At 38.7% G+C, this 20,538-nt stretch overlaps 1 protein-coding gene across 1 annotated transcript in view; it reads right to left on the bottom strand.

Moving 5' to 3' along the window:
• Positions 1 to 20,538, bottom strand: part of SERPINC1 (serpin family C member 1) — a 1,665,396-nt gene that overhangs the window by 1,569,355 nt on the left and 75,503 nt on the right. The gene's annotated exons all lie outside the window — the stretch shown is intronic.

Here is a 20,538-nt window from a genome sequence, read left to right as displayed (position 1 = left end):
AGCACTTTGTGTACTGTATATTTTTCTAGCTAGTTTCACTGTGTGTGAGGTATTAACTGGAAATTGTTTGGGTTGTTTGTTTCTGATAACTTGTTGCAGTTAAACACTTTCTCTAGAGGCTCCTTTAGCTGTTTAAAACTTTCATTTAAAGGCTCACTGCTGCTTTTCTGCTGTGAGAAACATTTCTGCAGTTTGTTTCTAAGTAGTGTGGATATTTGTAGCATTATCCATATTCAGGCTTGTATTTGGGCCTAGTGTTTGTGGAGGCTGTGTGTCTGAGCACATATTCAGGGACATCTTGGTTTAGCCAAAGCCATCAGGCATTTCAGTGAGAGAGAATTGTTTAAGGTCATTGGCTGACTGAGGTCACCTGGACTACAGCTTAGACTAAGCACCTCATTGGTTCTTTTGAGCTTTTTGTTTCTTAAAAGTTGTCTCAGGTTTCAACTTTCTGTTACCTAAGAAGTTAAGTTGTGAGTGTTTCTGCCATTTCACACTGAGCTAATCGAAGGAAGGACACTGAGCAAACTTGGATCTATAATATATAACATTAAGTATCCTGTTTTTTGCTTATTTTTTCAAGTTATTTATAGCACTTTGTGTACTGTATATTTTTCTAGCTAGTTTCACTGTGTGTGAGGTATTAACTGGAAATTGTTTGGGTTGTTTGTTTCTGATAACTTGTTGCAGTTAAACACTTTCTCTAGAGGCTCCTTTAGCTGTTTAAAACTTTCATTTAAAGGCTCACTGCTGCTTTTCTGCTGTGAGAAACATTTCTGCAGTTTGTTTCTAAGTAGTGTGGATATTTGTAGCATTATCCATATTCAGGCTTGTATTTGGGCCTAGTGTTTGTGGAGGCTGTGTGTCTGAGCACATATTCAGGGACATCTTGGTTTAGCCAAAGCCATCAGGCATTTCAGTGAGAGAGAATTGTTTAAGGTCATTGGCTGACTGAGGTCACCTGGACTACAGCTTAGACTAAGCACCTCATTGGTTCTTTTGAGCTTTTTGTTTCTTAAAAGTTGTCTCAGGTTTCAACTTTCTGTTACCTAAGAAGTTAAGTTGTGAGTGTTTCTGCCATTTCACACTGAGCTAATCGAAGGAAGGACATTGAGCAACTCTGATCTATAATATATAACATTATGTATCCTGTTTCTAGTTTTTTTTCAAGTTATTTATAGCACTTTGTGTACTGTATATTTTTCTAGCTAGTTTCACTGTGTGTGAGGTATTAACTGGAAATTGTTTGGGTTGTTTGTTTCTGATAACTTGTTGCAGTTAAACACTTTCTCTAGAGGCTCCTTTAGCTGTTTAAAACTTTCATTTAAAGGCTCACTGCTGCTTTTCTGCTGTGAGAAACATTTCTGCAGTTTGTTTCTAAGTAGTGTGGATATTTGTAGCATTATCCATATTCAGGCTTGTATTTGGGCCTAGTGTTTGTGGAGGCTGTGTGTCTGAGCACATATTCAGGGACATCTTGGTTTAGCCAAAGCCATCAGGCATTTCAGTGAGAGAGAATTGTTTAAGGTCATTGGCTGACTGAGGTCACCTGGACTACAGCTTAGACTAAGCACCTCATTGGTTCTTTTGAGCTTTTTGTTTCTTAAAAGTTGTCTCAGGTTTCAACTTTCTGTTACCTAAGAAGTTAAGTTGTGAGTGTTTCTGCCATTTCACACTGAGCTAATCGAAGGAAGGACACTGAGCAAACTCGGATCTATAATATATAACATTAAGTATCCTGTTTTTTGCTTATTTTTCAAGTTATTTATAGCACTTTGTGTACTGTATATTTTTCTAGCTAGTTTCACTGTGTGTGAGGTATTAACTGGAAATTGTTTGGGTTGTTTGTTTCTGATAACTTGTTGCAGTTAAACACTTTCTCTAGAGGCTCCTTTAGCTGTTTAAAACTTTCATTTAAAGGCTCACTGCTGCTTTTCTGCTGTGAGAAACATTTCTGCAGTTTGTTTCTAAGTAGTGTGGATATTTGTAGCATTATCCATATTCAGGCTTGTATTTGGGCCTAGTGTTTGTGGAGGCTGTGTGTCTGAGCACATATTCAGGGACATCTTGGTTTAGCCAAAGCCATCAGGCATTTCAGTGAGAGAGAATTGTTTAAGGTCATTGGCTGACTGAGGTCACCTGGACTACAGCTTAGACTAAGCACCTCATTGGTTCTTTTGAGCTTTTTGTTTCTTAAAAGTTGTCTCAGGTTTCAACTTTCTGTTACCTAAGAAGTTAAGTTGTGAGTGTTTCTGCCATTTCACACTGAGCTAATCGAAGGAAGGACACTGAGCAAACTTGGATCTATAATATATAACATTAAGTATCCTGTTTTTTGCTTATTTTTTCAAGTTATTTATAGCACTTTGTGTACTGTATATTTTTCTAGCTAGTTTCACTGTGTGTGAGGTATTAACTGGAAATTGTTTGGGTTGTTTGTTTCTGATAACTTGTTGCAGTTAAACACTTTGTCTAGAGGCTCCTTTAGCTGTTTAAAACTTTCATTTAAAGGCTCACTGCTGCTTTTCTGCTGTGAGAAACATTTCTGCAGTTTGTTTCTAAGTAGTGTGGATATTTGTAGCATTATCCATATTCAGGCTTGTATTTGGGCCTAGTGTTTGTGGAGGCTGTGTGTCTGAGCACATATTCAGGGACATCTTGGTTTAGCCAAAGCCATCAGGCATTTCAGTGAGAGAGAATTGTTTAAGGTCATTGGCTGACTGAGGTCACCTGGACTACAGCTTAGACTAAGCACCTCATTGGTTCTTTTGAGCTTTTTGTTTCTTAAAAGTTGTCTCAGGTTTCAACTTTCTGTTACCTAAGAAGTTAAGTTGTGAGTGTTTCTGCCATTTCACACTGAGCTAATCGAAGGAAGGACACTGAGCAAACTCGGATCTATAATATATAACATTAAGTATCCTTTTTTTGCTTATTTTTTCAAGTTATTTATAGCACTTTGTGTACTGTATATTTTTCTAGCTAGTTTCACTGTGTGTGAGGTATTAACTGGAAATTGTTTGGGTTGTTTGTTTCTGATAACTTGTTGCAGTTAAACACTTTCTCTAGAGGCTCCTTTAGCTGTTTAAAACTTTCATTTAAAGGCTCACTGCTGCTTTTCTGCTGTGAGAAACATTTCTGCAGTTTGTTTCTAAGTAGTGTGGATATTTGTAGCATTATCCATATTCAGGCTTGTATTTGGGCCTAGTGTTTGTGGAGGCTGTGTGTCTGAGCACATATTCAGGGACATCTTGGTTTAGCCAAAGCCATCAGGCATTTCAGTGAGAGAGAATTGTTTAAGGTCATTGGCTGACTGAGGTCACCTGGACTACAGCTTAGACTAAGCACCTCATTGGTTCTTTTGAGCTTTTTGTTTCTTAAAAGTTGTCTCAGGTTTCAACTTTCTGTTACCTAAGAAGTTAAGTTGTGAGTGTTTCTGCCATTTCACACTGAGCTAATCGAAGGAAGGACACTGAGCAAACTCGGATCTATAATATATAACATTAAGTATCCTGTTTTTTTGCTTATTTTTCAAGTTATTTATAGCACTTTGTGTACTGTATATTTTTCTAGCTAGTTTCACTGTGTGTGAGGTATTAACTGGAAATTGTTTGGGTTGTTTGTTTCTGATAACTTGTTGCAGTTAAACACTTTCTCTAGAGGCTCCTTTAGCTGTTTAAAACTTTCATTTAAAGGCTCACTGCTGCTTTTCTGCTGTGAGAAACATTTCTGCAGTTTGTTTCTAAGTAGTGTGGATATTTGTAGCATTATCCATATTCAGGCTTGTATTTGGGCCTAGTGTTTGTGGAGGCTGTGTGTCTGAGCACATATTCAGGGACATCTTGGTTTAGCCAAAGCCATCAGGCATTTCAGTGAGAGAGAATTGTTTAAGGTCATTGGCTGACTGAGGTCACCTGGACTACAGCTTAGACTAAGCACCTCATTGGTTCTTTTGAGCTTTTTGTTTCTTAAAAGTTGTCTCAGGTTTCAACTTTCTGTTACCTAAGAAGTTAAGTTGTGAGTGTTTCTGCCATTTCACACTGAGCTAATCGAAGGAAGGACACTGAGCAAACTTGGATCTATAATATATAACATTAAGTATCCTGTTTTTTGCTTATTTTTTCAAGTTATTTATAGCACTTTGTGTACTGTATATTTTTCTAGCTAGTTTCACTGTGTGTGAGGTATTAACTGGAAATTGTTTGGGTTGTTTGTTTCTGATAACTTGTTGCAGTTAAACACTTTCTCTAGAGGCTCCTTTAGCTGTTTAAAACTTTCATTTAAAGGCTCACTGCTGCTTTTCTGCTGTGAGAAACATTTCTGCAGTTTGTTTCTAAGTAGTGTGGATATTTGTAGCATTATCCATATTCAGGCTTGTATTTGGGCCTAGTGTTTGTGGAGGCTGTGTGTCTGAGCACATATTCAGGGACATCTTGGTTTAGCCAAAGCCATCAGGCATTTCAGTGAGAGAGAATTGTTTAAGGTCATTGGCTGACTGAGGTCACCTGGACTACAGCTTAGACTAAGCACCTCATTGGTTCTTTTGAGCTTTTTGTTTCTTAAAAGTTGTCTCAGGTTTCAACTTTCTGTTACCTAAGAAGTTAAGTTGTGAGTGTTTCTGCCATTTCACACTGAGCTAATCGAAGGAAGGACACTGAGCAAACTCGGATCTATAATATATAACATTAAGTATCCTGTTTTTTGCTTATTTTTGGAGTTATTTATAGCACTTTGTGTACTGTATATTTTTCTAGCTAGTTTCACTGTGTGTAAGGTATTAACTGGAAATTGTTTGGGTTGTTTGTTTCTGATAACTTGTTGCAGTTAAACACTTTCTCTAGAGGCTCCTTTAGCTGTTTAAAACTTTCATTTAAAGGCTCACTGCTGCTTTTCTGCTGTGAGAAACATTTCTGCAGTTGGTTTCTAAGTAGTGTGGATATTTGTAGCATTATCCATATTCAGGCTTGTATTTGGGCCTAGTGTTTGTGGAGGCTGTGTGTCTGAGCACATATTCAGGGACATCTTGGTTTAGCCAAAGCCATCAGGCATTTCAGTGAGAGAGAATTGTTTAAGGTCATTGGCTGACTGAGGTCACCTGGACTACAGCTTAGACTAAGCACCTCATTGGTTCTTTTGAGCTTTTGTTTCTTAAAAGTTGTCTCAGGTTTCAACTTTCTGTTACCTAAGAAGTTAAGTTGTGAGTGTTTCTGCCATTTCACACTGAGCTAATCGAAGGAAGGACACTGAGCAAACTTGGATCTATAATATATAACATTAAGTATCCTGTTTTTTGCTTATTTTTTCAAGTTATTTATAGCACTTTGTGTACTGTATATTTTTCTAGCTAGTTTCACTGTGTGTGAGGTATTAACTGGAAATTGTTTGGGTTGTTTGTTTCTGATAACTTGTTGCAGTTAAACACTTTCTCTAGAGGCTCCTTTAGCTGTTTAAAACTTTCATTTAAAGGCTCACTGCTGCTTTTCTGCTGTGAGAAACATTTCTGCAGTTTGTTTCTAAGTAGTGTGGATATTTGTAGCATTATCCATATTCAGGCTTGTATTTGGGCCTAGTGTTTGTGGAGGCTGTGTGTCTGAGCACATATTCAGGGACATCTTGGTTTAGCCAAAGCCATCAGGCATTTCAGTGAGAGAGAATTGTTTAAGGTCATTGGCTGACTGAGGTCACCTGGACTACAGCTTAGACTAAGCACCTCATTGGTTCTTTTGAGCTTTTTGTTTCTTAAAAGTTGTCTCAGGTTTCAACTTTCTGTTACCTAAGAAGTTAAGTTGTGAGTGTTTCTGCCATTTCACACTGAGCTAATCGAAGGAAGGACACTGAGCAAACTCGGATCTATAATATATAACATTAAGTATCCTGGTTTTTTGCTTATTTTTTTCGAGTTATTTATAGCACTTTGTGTACTGTATATTTTTCTAGCTAGTTTCACTGTGTGTGAGGTATTAACTGGAAATTGTTTGGGTTGTTTGTTTCTGATAACTTGTTGCAGTTAAACACTTTCTCTAGAGGCTCCTTTAGCTGTTTAAAACTTTCATTTAAAGGCTCACTGCTGCTTTTCTGCTGTGAGAAACATTTCTGCAGTTTGTTTCTAAGTAGTGTGGATATTTGTAGCATTATCCATATTCAGGCTTGTATTTGGGCCTAGTGTTTGTGGAGGCTGTGTGTCTGAGCACATATTCAGGGACATCTTGGTTTAGCCAAAGCCATCAGGCATTTGAGTGAGAGAGAATTGTTTAAGGTCATTGGCTGACTGAGGTCACCTGGACTACAACTTAGACTAAGCACCTCATTGGTTCATTTGAGCTTTTTGTTTCTTAAAAGTTGTCTCAGGTTTCAACTTTCTGTTACCTAAGAAGTTAAGTTGTGAGTGTTTCTGCCATTTCACACTGAGCGAATCGAAGGAAGGACACTGAGCAAACTTGGATCTATAATATATAACATTAAGTATCCTGTTTTTTTGCTTATTTTTCGAGTTATTTATAGCACTTTGTGTACTGTATATTTTTCTAGCTAGTTTCACTGTGTGTGAGGTATTAACTGGAAATTGTTTGGGTTGTTTGTTTCTGATAACTTGTTGCAGTTAAACACTTTCTCTAGAGGCTCCTTTAGCTGTTTAAAACTTTCATTTAAAGGCTCACTGCTGCTTTTCTGCTGTGAGAAACATTTCTGCAGTTTGTTTCTAAGTAGTGTGGATATTTGTAGCATTATCCATATTCAGGCTTGTATTTGGGCCTAGTGTTTGTGGAGGCTGTGTGTCTGAGCACATATTCAGGGACATCTTGGTTTAGCCAAAGCCATCAGGCATTTCAGTGAGAGAGAATTGTTTAAGGTCATTGGCTGACTGAGGTCACCTGGACTACAGCTTAGACTAAGCACCTCATTGGTTCTTTTGAGCTTTTTGTTTCTTAAAAGTTGTCTCAGGTTTCAACTTTCTGTTACCTAAGAAGTTAAGTTGTGAGTGTTTCTGCCATTTCACACTGAGCTAATCGAAGGAAGGACACTGAGCAAACTCGGATCTATAATATATAACATTAAGTATCCTGTTTTTTGCTTATTTTTTGAGTTATTTATAGCACTTTGTGTACTGTATATTTTTCTAGCTAGTTTCACTGTGTGTGAGGTATTAACTGGAAATTGTTTGGGTTGTTTGTTTCTGATAACTTGTTGCAGTTAAACACTTTCTCTAGAGGCTCCTTTAGCTGTTTAAAACTTTCATTTAAAGGCTCACTGCTGCTTTTCTGCTGTGAGAAACATTTCTGCAGTTTGTTTCTAAGTAGTGTGGATATTTGTAGCATTATCCATATTCAGGCTTGTATTTGGGCCTAGTGTTTGTGGAGGCTGTGTGTCTGAGCACATATTCAGGGACATCTTGGTTTAGCCAAAGCCATCAGGCATTTCAGTGAGAGAGAATTGTTTAAGGTCATTGGCTGACTGAGGTCACCTGGACTACAGCTTAGACTAAGCACCTCATTGGTTCTTTTGAGCTTTTGTTTCTTAAAAGTTGTCTCAGGTTTCAACTTTCTGTTACCTAAGAAGTTAAGTTGTGAGTGTTTCTGCCATTTCACACTGAGCTAATCGAAGGAAGGACACTGAGCAAACTCGGATCTATAATATATAACATTAAGTATCCTGTTTTTTGCTTATTTTTTCAAGTTATTTATAGCACTTTGTGTACTGTATATTTTTCTAGCTAGTTTCACTGTGTGTGAGGTATTAACTGGAAATTGTTTGGGTTGTTTGTTTCTGATAACTTGTTGCAGTTAAACACATTCTCTAGAGGCTCCTTTAGCTGTTTAAAACTTTCATTTAAAGGCTCACTGCTGCTTTTCTGCTGTGAGAAACATTTCTGCAGTTTGTTTCTAAGTAGTGTGGATATTTGTAGCATTATCCATATTCAGGCTTGTATTTGGGCCTAGTGTTTGTGGAGGCTGTGTGTCTGAGCACATATTCAGGGACATCTTGGTTTAGCCAAAGCCATCAGGCATTTCAGTGAGAGAGAATTGTTTAAGGTCATTGGCTGACTGAGGTCACCTGGACTACAGCTTAGACTAAGCACCTCATTGGTTCTTTTGAGCTTTTTGTTTCTTAAAAGTTGTCTCAGGTTTCAACTTTCTGTTACCTAAGAAGTTAAGTTGTGAGTGTTTCTGCCATTTCACACTGAGCTAATCGAAGGAAGGACACTGAGCAAACTCGGATCTATAATATATAACATTAAGTATCCTGTTTTTTGCTTATTTTTTCAAGTTATTTATAGCACTTTGTGTACTGTATATTTTTCTAGCTAGTTTCACTGTGTGTGAGGTATTAACTGGAAATTGTTTGGGTTGTTTGTTTCTGATAACTTGTTGCAGTTAAACACTTTCTCTAGAGGCTCCTTTAGCTGTTTAAAACTTTCATTTAAAGGCTCACTGCTGCTTTTCTGCTGTGAGAAACATTTCTGCAGTTTGTTTCTAAGTAGTGTGGATATTTGTAGCATTATCCATATTCAGGCTTGTATTTGGGCCTAGTGTTTGTGGAGGCTGTGTGTCTGAGCACATATTCAGGGACATCTTGGTTTAGCCAAAGCCATCAGGCATTTCAGTGAGAGAGAATTGTTTAAGGTCATTGGCTGACTGAGGTCACCTGGACTACAGCTTAGACTAAGCACCTCATTGGTTCTTTTGAGCTTTTTGTTTCTTAAAAGTTGTCTCAGGTTTCAACTTTCTGTTACCTAAGAAGTTAAGTTGTGAGTGTTTCTGCCATTTCACACTGAGCTAATTGAAGGAAGGACACTGAGCAAACTCGGATCTATAATATATAACATTAAGTATCCTGTTTTTTGCTTATTTTTCAAGTTATTTATAGCACTTTGTGTACTGTATATTTTTCTAGCTAGTTTCACTGTGTGTGAGGTATTAACTGGAAATTGTTTGGGTTGTTTGTTTCTGATAACTTGTTGCAGTTAAACACTTTCTCTAGAGGCTCCTTTAGCTGTTTAAAACTTTCATTTAAAGGCTCACTGCTGCTTTTCTGCTGTGAGAAACATTTCTGCAGTTTGTTTCTAAGTAGTGTGGATATTTGTAGCATTATCCATATTCAGGCTTGTATTTGGGCCTAGTGTTTGTGGAGGCTGTGTGTCTGAGCACATATTCAGGGACATCTTGGTTTAGCCAAAGCCATCAGGCATTTCAGTGAGAGAGAATTGTTTAAGGTCATTGGCTGACTGAGGTCACCTGGACTACAGCTTAGACTAAGCACCTCATTGGTTCTTTTGAGCTTTTGTTTCTTAAAAGTTGTCTCAGGTTTCAACTTTCTGTTACCTAAGAAGTTAAGTTGTGAGTGTTTCTGCCATTTCACACTGAGCTAATCGAAGGAAGGACACTGAGCAAACTTGGATCTATAATATATAACATTAAGTATCCTGTTTTTTGCTTATTTTTTCAAGTTATTTATAGCACTTTGTGTACTGTATATTTTTCTAGCTAGTTTCACTGTGTGTGAGGTATTAACTGGAAATTGTTTGGGTTGTTTGTTTCTGATAACTTGTTGCAGTTAAACACTTTCTCTAGAGGCTCCTTTAGCTGTTTAAAACTTTCATTTAAAGGCTCACTGCTGCTTTTCTGCTGTGAGAAACATTTCTGCAGTTTGTTTCTAAGTAGTGTGGATATTTGTAGCATTATCCATATTCAGGCTTGTATTTGGGCCTAGTGTTTGTGGAGGCTGTGTGTCTGAGCACATATTCAGGGACATCTTGGTTTAGCCAAAGCCATCAGGCATTTCAGTGAGAGAGAATTGTTTAAGGTCATTGGCTGACTGAGGTCACCTGGACTACAGCTTAGACTAAGCACCTCATTGGTTCTTTTGAGCTTTTTGTTTCTTAAAAGTTGTCTCAGGTTTCAACTTTCTGTTACCTAAGAAGTTAAGTTGTGAGTGTTTCTGCCATTTCACACTGAGCTAATGGAAGGAGGGACACTGAGCAAACTCGGATCTATAATATATAACATTAAGTATCCTGTTTTTTGCTTATTTTTGGAGTTATTTATAGCACTTTGTGTAATGTATATTTTTCTAGCTAGTTTCACTGTGTGTTAGGTATTAACTGGAAATTGTTTGGGTTGTTTGTTTCTGATAACTTGTTACAGTTAAATGCTTTCTCTACAGGCTCCTTTAGCTGTTGCAAACTTTCATTTAAAGGCTCATTGCTGCTTTTGTGCTGTGAGAAACATTTCTGCAGTTTGTTTCTAAGTATTATTGATATTTGTAGCATTATCCATATTCAGGCTTGTATTTGGTCCCAGTGTTTGTGGAGGCTGTGTGTCTGAGCACATATTCAGGGACATCTTGGTTTAGCCAAAGCCATCAGGCATTTGAGTGAGAGAGAATTGTTTAAGGTCATTGGCTGACTGAGGTCACCTGGACTACAACTTAGACTAAGCACCTCATTGGTTCATTTGAGCTTTTTGTTTCTTAAAAGTTGTCTCAGGTTTCAACTTTCTGTTACCTAAGAAGTTAAGTTGTGAGTGTTTCTGCCATTTCACACTGAGCGAATCGAAGGAAGGACACTGAGCAAACTTGGATCTATAATATATATAACATTAAGTATCCTGTTTTTTTGCTTATTTTTTCAAGTTATTTATAGCACTTTGTGTACTGTATATTTTTCTAGCTAGTTTCACTGTGTGTGAGGTATTAACTGGAAATTGTTTGGGTTGTTTGTTTCTGATAACTTGTTGCAGTTAAACACTTTCTCTAGAGGCTCCTTTAGCTGTTTAAAACTTTCATTTAAAGGCTCACTGCTGCTTTTCTGCTGTGAGAAACATTTCTGCAGTTTGTTTCTAAGTAGTATGGATATTTGTAGCATTATCCATATTCAGGCTTGTATTTGGGCCTAGTGTTTGTGGAGGCTGTGTGTCTGAGCACATATTCAGGGACATCTTGGTTTAGCCAAAGCCATCAGGCATTTCAGTGAGAGAGAATTGTTTAAGGTCATTGGCTGACTGAGGTCACCTGGACTACAGCTTAGACTAAGCACCTCATTGGTTCTTTTGAGCTTTTGTTTCTTAAAAGTTGTCTCAGGTTTCAACTTTCTGTTACCTAAGAAGTTAAGTTGTGAGTGTTTCTGCCATTTCACACTGAGCTAATCGAAGGAAGGACACTGAGCAAACTTGGATCTATAATATATAACATTAAGTATCCTGTTTTTTGCTTATTTTTTTCAAGTTATTTATAGCACTTTGTGTACTGTATATTTTTCTAGCTAGTTTCACTGTGTGTGAGGTATTAACTGGAAATTGTTTGGGTTGTTTGTTTCTGATAACTTGTTGCAGTTAAACACTTTCTCTAGAGGCTCCTTTAGCTGTTTAAAACTTTCATTTAAAGGCTCACTGCTGCTTTTCTGCTGTGAGAAACATTTCTGCAGTTTGTTTCTAAGTAGTGTGGATATTTGTAGCATTATCCATATTCAGGCTTGTATTTGGGCCTAGTGTTTGTGGAGGCTGTGTGTCTGAGCACATATTCAGGGACATCTTGGTTTAGCCAAAGCCATCAGGCATTTCAGTGAGAGAGAATTGTTTAAGGTCATTGGCTGACTGAGGTCACCTGGACTACAGCTTAGACTAAGCACCTCATTGGTTCTTTTCAGCTTTTGTTTCTTAAAAGTTGTCTCAGGTTTCAACTTTCTGTTACCTAAGAAGTTAAGTTGTGAGTGTTTCTGCCATTTCACACTGAGCTAATCGAAGGAAGGACACTGAGCAAACTCGGATCTATAATATATAACATTAAGTATCCTTTTTTTGCTTATTTTTTGAGTTATTTATAGCACTTTGTGTACTGTATATTTTTCTAGCTAGTTTCACTGTGTGTGAGGTATTAACTGGAAATTGTTTGGGTTGTTTGTTTCTGATAACTTGTTGCAGTTAAACACTTTCTCTAGAGGCTCCTTTAGCTGTTTAAAACTTTCATTTAAAGGCTCACTGCTGCTTTTCTGCTGTGAGAAACATTTCTGCAGTTTGTTTCTAAGTAGTGTGGATATTTGTAGCATTATCCATATTCAGGCTTGTATTTGGGCCTAGTGTTTGTGGAGGCTGTGTGTCTGAGCACATATTCAGGGACATCTTGGTTTAGCCAAAGCCATCAGGCATTTCAGTGAGAGAGAATTGTTTAAGGTCATTGGCTGACTGAGGTCACCTGGACTACAGCTTAGACTAAGCACCTCATTGGTTCTTTTGAGCTTTTTGTTTCTTAAAAGTTGTCTCAGGTTTCAACTTTCTGTTACCTAAGAAGTTAAGTTGTGAGTGTTTCTGCCATTTCACACTGAGCTAATCGAAGGAAGGACACTGAGCAAACTCGGATCTATAATATATAACATTAAGTATCCTGTTTTTTGCTTATTTTTTGAGTTATTTATAGCACTTTGTGTACTGTATATTTTTCTAGCTAGTTTCACTGTGTGTGAGGTATTAACTGGAAATTGTTTGGGTTGTTTGTTTCTGATAACTTGTTGCAGTTAAACACTTTCTCTAGAGGCTCCTTTAGCTGTTTAAAACTTTCATTTAAAGGCTCACTGCTGCTTTTCTGCTGTGAGAAACATTTCTGCAGTTTGTTTCTAAGTAGTGTGGATATTTGTAGCATTATCCATATTCAGGCTTGTATTTGGGCCTAGTGTTTGTGGAGGCTGTGTGTCTGAGCACATATTCAGGGACATCTTGGTTTAGCCAAAGCCATCAGGCATTTCAGTGAGAGAGAATTGTTTAAGGTCATTGGCTGACTGAGGTCACCTGGACTACAGCTTAGACTAAGCACCTCATTGGTTCTTTTGAGCTTTTTGTTTCTTAAAAGTTGTCTCAGGTTTCAACTTTCTGTTACCTAAGAAGTTAAGTTGTGAGTGTTTCTGCCATTTCACACTGAGCTAATCGAAGGAAGGACACTGAGCAAACTCGGATCTATAATATATAACATTAAGTATCCTGTTTTTTTGCTTATTTTTTCAAGTTATTTATAGCACTTTGTGTACTGTATATTTTTCTAGCTAGTTTCACTGTGTGTGAGGTATTAACTGGAAATTGTTTGGGTTGTTTGTTTCTGATAACTTGTTGCAGTTAAACACTTTCTCTAGAGGCTCCTTTAGCTGTTTAAAACTTTCATTTAAAGGCTCACTGCTGCTTTTCTGCTGTGAGAAACATTTCTGCAGTTTGTTTCTAAGTAGTGTGGATATTTGTAGCATTATCCATATTCAGGCTTGTATTTGGGCCTAGTGTTTGTGGAGGCTGTGTGTCTGAGCACATATTCAGGGACATCTTGGTTTAGCCAAAGCCATCAGGCATTTCAGTGAGAGAGAATTGTTTAAGGTCATTGGCTGACTGAGGTCACCTGGACTACAGCTTAGACTAAGCACCTCATTGGTTCTTTTGAGCTTTTTGTTTCTTAAAAGTTGTCTCAGGTTTCAACTTTCTGTTACCTAAGAAGTTAAGTTGTGAGTGTTTCTGCCATTTCACACTGAGCTAATCGAAGGAAGGACACTGAGCAAACTTGGATCTATAATATATAACATTAAGTATCCTGTTTTTTGCTTATTTTTTCAAGTTATTTATAGCACTTTGTGTACTGTATATTTTTCTAGCTAGTTTCACTGTGTGTGAGGTATTAACTGGAAATTGTTTGGGTTGTTTGTTTCTGATAACTTGTTGCAGTTAAACACTTTCTCTAGAGGCTCCTTTAGCTGTTTAAAACTTTCATTTAAAGGCTCACTGCTGCTTTTCTGCTGTGAGAAACATTTCTGCAGTTTGTTTCTAAGTAGTGTGGATATTTGTAGCATTATCCATATTCAGGCTTGTATTTGGGCCTAGTGTTTGTGGAGGCTGTGTGTCTGAGCACATATTCAGGGACATCTTGGTTTAGCCAAAGCCATCAGGCATTTCAGTGAGAGAGAATTGTTTAAGGTCATTGGCTGACTGAGGTCACCTGGACTACAGCTTAGACTAAGCACCTCATTGGTTCTTTTGAGCTTTTTGTTTCTTAAAAGTTGTCTCAGGTTTCAACTTTCTGTTACCTAAGAAGTTAAGTTGTGAGTGTTTCTGCCATTTCACACTGAGCTAATCGAAGGAAGGACACTGAGCAAACTCGGATCTATAATATATAACATTAAGTATCCTGTTTTTTTGCTTATTTTTTCAAGTTATTTATAGCACTTTGTGTACTGTATATTTTTCTAGCTAGTTTCACTGTGTGTGAGGTATTAACTGGAAATTGTTTGGGTTGTTTGTTTCTGATAACTTGTTGCAGTTAAACACTTTCTCTAGAGGCTCCTTTAGCTGTTTAAAACTTTCATTTAAAGGCTCACTGCTGCTTTTCTGCTGTGAGAAACATTTCTGCAGTTTGTTTCTAAGTAGTGTGGATATTTGTAGCATTATCCATATTCAGGCTTGTATTTGGGCCTAGTGTTTGTGGAGGCTGTGTGTCTGAGCACATATTCAGGGACATCTTGGTTTAGCCAAAGCCATCAGGCATTTCAGTGAGAGAGAATTGTTTAAGGTCATTGGCTGACTGAGGTCACCTGGACTACAGCTTAGACTAAGCACCTCATTGGTTCTTTTGAGCTTTTTGTTTCTTAAAAGTTGTCTCAGGTTTCAACTTTCTGTTACCTAAGAAGTTAAGTTGTGAGTGTTTCTGCCATTTCACACTGAGCTAATGGAAGGAGGGACACTGAGCAAACTCGGATCTATAATATATAACATTAAGTATCCTGTTTTTTGCTTATTTTTGGAGTTATTTATAGCACTTTGTGTACTGTATATTTTTCTAGCTAGTTTCACTGTGTGTTAGGTATTAACTGGAAATTGTTTGGGTTGTTTGTTTCTGATAACTTGTTACAGTTAAATGCTTTCTCTACAGGCTCCTTTAGCTGTTGCAAACTTTCATTTAAAGGCTCACTGCTGCTTTTCTGCTGTGAGAAACATTTCTGCCATTGGTTTCTAAGTAGTGTGGATATTTGTAGCATTATCCATATTCAGGCTTGTATTTGGGCCTAGTGTTTGTGGAGGCTGTGTGTCTGAGCACATATTCAGGGACATCTTGGTTTAGCCAAAGCCATCAGGCATTTCAGTGAAAGAGAATTGTTTAAGGTCATTGGCTGACTGAGGTCACCTGGACTACAGCTTAGACTAAGCACCTCATTCGTTCTTTTGAAACTTTTGTTTTTTAAAAGTTGTCTCAGGTTTCACCTTTCTGTTACCTAAGAAGTTAAGTTGTGAGTGTTTCTGCCATTTCACACTGAGCTAATCGAAGGAAGGACACTGAGCAAACTCGGATCTATAATATATAACATTAAGTATCCTGTTTTTTTGCTTACTTTTTAAAGTTATTTATAGCACTTTGTGTACTGTATATTTTTCTAGCTAGTTTCACTGTGTGTGAGGTATTAACTGGAAATTGTTTGGGTTGTTTGTTTCTGATAACTTGTTGCAGTTAAACACTTTCTCTAGAGGCTCCTTTAGCTGTTTAAAACTTTCATTTAAAGGCTCACTGCTGCTTTTCTGCTGTGAGAAACATTTCTGCAGTTTGTTTCTAAGTAGTGTGGATATTTGTAGCATTATCCATATTCAGGCTTGTATTTGGGCCTAGTGTTTGTGGAGGCTGTGTGTCTGAGCACATATTCAGGGACATCTTGGTTTAGCCAAAGCCATCAGGCATTTCAGTGAGAGAGAATTGTTTAAGGTCATTGGCTGACTGAGGTCACCTGGACTACAGCTTAGACTAAGCACCTCATTGGTTCTTTTGAGCTTTTGTTTCTTAAAAGTTGTCTCAGGTTTCAACTTTCTGTTACCTAAGAAGTTAAGTTGTGAGTGTTTCTGCCATTTCACACTGAGCTAATCGAAGGAAGGACACTGAGCAAACTTGGATCTATAATATATAACATTAAGTATCCTGTTTTTTGCTTATTTTTTCAAGTTATTTATAGCACTTTGTGTACTGTATATTTTTCTAGCTAGTTTCACTGTGTGTGAGGTATTAACTGGAAATTGTTTGGGTTGTTTGTTTCTGATAACTTGTTGCAGTTAAACACTTTCTCTAGAGGCTCCTTTAGCTGTTTAAAACTTTCATTTAAAGGCTCACTGCTGCTTTTCTGCTGTGAGAAACATTTCTGCAGTTTGTTTCTAAGTAGTGTGGATATTTGTAGCATTATCCATATTCAGGCTTGTATTTGGGCCTAGTGTTTGTGGAGGCTGTGTGTCTGAGCACATATTCAGGGACATCTTGGTTTAGCCAAAGCCATCAGGCATTTCAGTGAGAGAGAATTGTTTAAGGTCATTGGCTGACTGAGGTCACCTGGACTACAGCTTAGACTAAGCACCTCATTGGTTCTTTTGAGCTTTTTGTTTCTTAAAAGTTGTCTCAGGTTTCAACTTTCTGTTACCTAAGAAGTTAAGTTGTGAGTGTTTCTGCCATTTCACACTGAGCTAATCGAAGGAAGGACACTGAGCAAACTCGGATCTATAATATATAACATTAAGTATCCTGTTTTTTGCTTATTTTTCAAGTTATTTATAGCACTTTGTGTACTGTATATTTTTCTAGCTAGTTTCACTGTGTGTGAGGTATTAACTGGAAATTGTTTGGGTTGTTTGTTTCTGATAACTTGTTGCAGTTAAACACTTTCTCTAGAGGCTCCTTTAGCTGTTTAAAACTTTCATTTAAAGGCTCACTGCTGCTTTTCTGCTGTGAGAAACATTTCTGCAGTTTGTTTCTAAGTAGTGTGGATATTTGTAGCATTATCCATATTCAGGCTTGTATTTGGGCCTAGTGTTTGTGGAGGCTGTGTGTCTGAGCACATATTCAGGGACATCTTGGTTTAGCCAAAGCCATCAGGCATTTCAGTGAGAGAGAATTGTTTAAGGTCATTGGCTGACTGAGGTCACCTGGACTACAGCTTAGACTAAGCACCTCATTGGTTCTTTTGAGCTTTTTGTTTCTTAAAAGTTGTCTCAGGTTTCAACTTTCTGTTACCTAAGAAGTTAAGTTGTGAGTGTTTCTGCCATTTCACACTGAGCTAATCGAAGGAAGGACACTGAGCAAACTTGGATCTATAATATATAACATTAAGTATCCTGTTTTTTTTGCTTATTTTTTCAAGTTATTTATAGCACTTTGTGTACTGTATATTTTTCTAGCTAGTTTCACTGTGTGTGAGGTATTAACTGGAAATTGTTTGGGTTGTTTGTTTCTGATAACTTGTTGCAGTTAAATGCTTTCTCTAGAGGCTCCTTTAGCTGTTTAAAACTTTCATTTAAAGGCTCACTGCTGCTTTTCTGCTGTGAGAAACATTTCTGCAGTTTGTTTCCCAGCCTCCCTCCCTATTGGTATGTGTTCTTACAGTTGGTGGCTTTGCAGTTGCCCACCCCTACTGTAAATCTGATCTGGGACCCTCCTCCCAGTCTAGTGTCATTACCTCTTTCTACCCAATACAGGGAGAACATTTGAGATGGCCAATCAGCTTAGTTTCTGCTACTCCTTTCTCTATTTCCACTAAATAAAAAATATTCTAAGCTTGTTTCCTGCCTTTCCTGTGGTAGTCTAGTCTGGATATAGATTTGCTGTGTCCAGGACTATTTGTAGGCTTCTATGCCCCCAATCCTTTCCGTGCTGGATGGAAGCCTTCTAGCTTAATTTTGTTTCTTAGAACTAGCCAATTTTTTGTTTCAGCACTCAAGTCTGTTTCTTTGAGCTCAACACTTGTTCAGAACTTATTGTAAGCACTAAATAAGCTACAAATAACTAAAGCACTCAACTTTCCTCACTGTCTAGAGGAAAACAGTTTCTAGTACTTAACAAATAAGCACCTATACAGGCATCTCTAAGGGTCAGCTCCCAGTGTTTTCTCCTATCTATCTGATGAATCTGGGCATCTTGGGGCAATGCAGTAATTGCCTCATGTACACAGACAACCCTCTCCTCCTACCACCCAACACTACAACCTGTGAGAGATGCACTTATATAGCCAAACTGGAAGCAAAGCTCTCTTCACCGAAGACTGGACTAGACAGTCAAAAAGGAGAAAAACACTTGCACCACACCACACTCAGCACATAGTCCCTCAAAACCTACACCACCAAAACACACACATAGAAACACAAAACACACACCTACATTCGCGGAGGCTCTCAGTAAAAACCTGCCCAAGCAACATGGACCTCCAAAGCAGAAATACAAGCAACCCCCAACACAACCCAAATGACACATAGCACACTAACTTAGTGTGCCACTCAACCACAGCCCATAAGGCATAACAACGTACCCAACACTCTTGTCATAAGTGACTCTATAGTCAGACACACTGATGTTCCACTCACCAGGCTAAACAAGGAGAAAGTTACTGTCAGCTGCCTGTCGGGTGCCAGGATCTGCCACATAATACATGCACTCAGGTCACTCCACAACAAGTACAAATGTGACTCTGTCATTGTCCATGTTGATGTGAATAACCTGAGATGTACCTCCTTGGACTACATGAAAAGGGACATGGAGGAGCTATCCGATCTTGTAGCCCAGGCAGGTATGACCCTAGCCCTGAGTAGCATCCTGTCATCACCCAGAATTATACCACAGTACAAGGATAAAATGGCTTCTGGTGTCATTCTAAGGATCCAGTATCTGTTTGCCTGGGATGACATGATCGACAAACCATGATGCTTTGCCAGAGATGGCCTGCACCTGTCGCCCCTGGGATTCCGGATACTGGCTAAGGCTCTAGTCACCCCTATAGTGCCTTTGTTAGGCAAGGTTCAAATGACAAATTCACCACCCTAACAGGTACAGGCAAGAAGAATCTGAGGGTATTGCTACTCAATGCTAGAAGTCTAAACCTCAAAATGCACTCACTCGAGGCACTCCTTAAAATGGAGAACATCGACATCTGTGCAGTGACAGAGACCTGGTTCAAGGCTCCAGACAGTACCCCTGCATTACCAGGCTATAATTCATACCACACCTTTCGGCCACCTAACCTGGACCGAAACACTAAAGGCAGAGGGCATGTCCATATTCATTAAGGATATCCACACCTCCAGGCTAGTTGCTCAGCATAATGCATCCAAGATTATCCAAGTGCAACTAATTCTGGGCAAGACCGCAATCCAAATTGTAGCTTGCTACAGATCCCCCACCATGCTCCAGGATTCCCACTCCTCATTTCTTAATACACTGGAAAATATTAGGGTACAACCTAACACCCTAATAATGGGCAATTTCAACTATCCTACCATTAACTGGGAAAACTACTCATGTACCAACTCTTGTGCTCAACGTTTTCTGGAATTCATAAATTCCAATGCCATGGATCAACTTATTCACACCCCCACCAGGAGCAGCAATATCCTAGACCTGGTTATCACCAATATGGGCAACTGATGCTCCACACCAGAGGTCAATTCCTCATTGGTGAGATCCGACCACAAGCTAATCACCCTAGACATCCAAATCCTCCTCTACCCCCATTAGGGAAGCCACAGAAAATAATTCTCCAAAGCCATTTTCACGCTTCTTAAGACAGAAGTGGCAAACTTCATGACACCCATGCTGACGGACAATAGAGGTATGACTGCTGAATCCTACACAAATGCACTTTATAAGCACTTACACGAGTGTATGGATCATGCAATCCCTCCAAAAAATGGAAGCCAATCTGGTGGTCTCCTGCCATAAACAAACTCTACAACAGAAGAAAGAAACTGTTCCAAAAAAGAGTAAAATACCATGATTGGAGAAACTCCCTGGTCAGCCTCAGTAAGAAGCTGAGATCCCTAATAAAATCCTCCAAAGCTAGTTATTAAAACAAAATCGCCACTGACTCTAAAGACAACCACAAAGCATTCTATAGCTATGTCAAGAATCTCAATGGCAACACTCAGATCTGCTCTGAGTTACAGCACAATGACACTAAATATACAGAACCAACTGATATTGCCAACATCCTGGCAGATAGGTTCAGTGCTAACTTTACCCCCTGTCATCCCCTAAAGGGTCCATCTCTATACCAGAAGAATGCAAAGTTCCTGTAATCACGGCTGCACAGGTAAAAAACACACTATCCAAAACCAAGAACACAGCATCCATGGGACCCGACGACATCCCAGGCTGTGTTCTAAATGAACTACAGAATTAACTGGCACCCCATCTAAGTACCATGTTCAGTCATAGCCTCACCTCAGGCTATGTGCCCACTGAATGGCGCATAGCGACAGTTATCCCACTCCACAAAGGGGGAGCCACCACAGTCCCCAGAAACTACTGCCCCATTAGCCTAACGAGCCTGGTCTGCAAGGCTATGGAACGTATCATCATGGAACTTACAAACAATGACATTGGTAATCTCCAAACTCAGGACCCCACCCAGTTCGGGTTTGTAAAAGGCAGATCATGTCTCCTAAACCTGATAGACTTCTTTGAAGCAGTCACCAAAGCCGTAGATGAGGGTAAGGTGGTTCACACAGCCTGTCTAGATCTCGCCAAGTCTTTCGACACCATCCCCCACTCTGGAATTAAAAAAAAGGG

Source organism: Protopterus annectens, chromosome 10.part0 (assembly GCF_019279795.1).
Source record: "Protopterus annectens isolate FY-2018-M chromosome 10.part0, PAN1.0, whole genome shotgun sequence".
Taxonomy (NCBI): domain Eukaryota; kingdom Metazoa; phylum Chordata; order Ceratodontiformes; family Protopteridae; genus Protopterus; species Protopterus annectens.
This window is presented reverse-complemented; position numbering and strand designations above follow the sequence as displayed.